General features: G+C 33.9%; 1 long non-coding RNA gene across 1 annotated transcript in view; it reads left to right on the forward strand.

Annotated features, from left to right (window-relative positions):
* Positions 1-1,373, forward strand: part of LOC311305412 — a 5,397-nt gene extending 4,024 nt beyond the window's left edge. The window contains exon 2 of the long non-coding RNA XR_014630008.1: positions 796-1,373. This is a non-coding gene — a long non-coding RNA (uncharacterized lncRNA). The remainder of the gene's footprint in view (positions 1-795) is intronic.
* The last annotated feature ends 493 nt before the right edge of the window (positions 1,374-1,866 follow it).

Below are 1,866 nucleotides of genomic sequence, written 5' to 3' on the forward strand. Positions count from 1 at the left end.
AAATGATAAAATATAGATTAGCATTTTGATACTGTCTGGTCTGGCTCATCATTTTGCTTCAAAGAAGAGGAAGATAAATGATGATGCCATTAAAAGTGAACTAATTAAGGAATGCTTCTTTTAAAAACTCATTAACGGCACCCTCATTTACATAATGATGCATATTAATTACGTTTTAATGAATCCTAGCTTCAATCAAGTCACTTTTTGGCCGTGAAACAATTTTGACGAATGAAAAAAAAAAGAACAATGCTTTCGAGTCTATTTTTTTTTACTTTTTTTTTTTTATTTATTTTTTTTACTTCAAATAAAATAAAACTCAAACGCCACCTTTGCTTTTTTTTTTAAACATGACATTTATGTCTTGGTTATGTCAGTCCTAATACATCAGAGGTATTGCTTATTAATTACATTGCGGTAGAAATATCCAAGATCATGTGCAAATTATTAATAAATATACAGAGGAACGCAATTAATTTGTGTGAGCTTTCTGAAAGTATGTAAAGCTGATATGAAAATTCAGATGGAATTAAATTCCTTTTACATTCATTTTAAAGATATGTGTGATTTAGGCATCACCTCAAAACAATACCTTTCTAAAACTCACCCTTTACAATACAACCATCATAATAAAAGACGCTGTACATCACAGAAATGAAGACCGATACATCTAAGTAATAATCTGTCACACCTATGCAATAACTCCATAAAAACAAATTCCCTTTGGAGCCTGTGCTTTTGTGTCCCTTGCCAGGAGTTTGATGTAAAGTTGTTTTTATCTCTCTCTTGACGCAGAGTGCTGTTTGCGGCCGTTGCCTTTGCCGGGGTCAGGGGTCGTGGAGAAGCGTGTAAATGAAGCAGGAAAGCAGATGCTCGTTAATTAGGGTAAAATGTGAGTGACAGGATTTGATGAGCAGTGCTACACGCGTCCCCTGCAACACAACAGCTGTTGTCACCCGCCTCGCTGTGGGCTTCGCTCTCCCAGAACCCCCTGCGGGGTCGCAGTGCCAAGCCCAACCCCGAGCCAGTGTGCCAGTGAACAGGCTGCATACTAATAACCAAACATGCTGCGGAGTACGTCACGTTATTCTCACACCTTTACTTATGACCGTGTGTGACTGTTTTATGTCTGTGACATTTTACATATGTGCATATATGTACCTACTCTATGATTATTTTATACTTATGATCGAATAAAAACAGGCAGATAAATGTAACGCTCAATAAACCAGTAACTTATTTTCAATAAATTGCAAGCATAATTCACTCCTACCCCAAAATAGCAGTTTTTAAAGGACCGACAACAAAAACTTGTTTTGCTCAAGTGAATTAAACACACCTTCCTTACTCAATTATTGCCTTTATTGTAAGATTTGTATACAAAAATAAAATAAAATAAACTTCATTTTAAAAAGTTATCTCTTTGAAAACATATGTTTGGTGTCAGTATTACAAAACATCCGCATTGTTCCAGGTTATATGAATGTAACAGCTGCCTTTTATAAAAGTGTGGTTACACTTTATTTGGTAACACTTTATTTTACATTGTTCCTGTTACACGTTACATGCACTTACTTTAGTTCATTAAATTCACAATCATAACCCTAATTATATATTAAGTACATGTAGTTAATTAATATTACTCAGTACTTAAGTATATAATTACATTGTAACAATGACACCTTAAAATAAAGTGTAACCCTTTATTTTAAGCTGTCCTTGTTACAATGTAATTATACACTTAACTACATGTACTTAATACAGGGTTAGGATTAGGTTTGGTTTAGGGTTAGTTGCATGTAATTATGCATTATTTATAGTTATTAATATAGTAACTACATGTAACGTGTAACAAGGACACTGTAA

The sequence above is a fragment of the Rutilus rutilus genome (genome assembly GCF_951802725.1).
Source record: "Rutilus rutilus genome assembly, chromosome: 15".
Lineage (NCBI taxonomy): Eukaryota > Metazoa > Chordata > Actinopteri > Cypriniformes > Leuciscidae > Rutilus > Rutilus rutilus.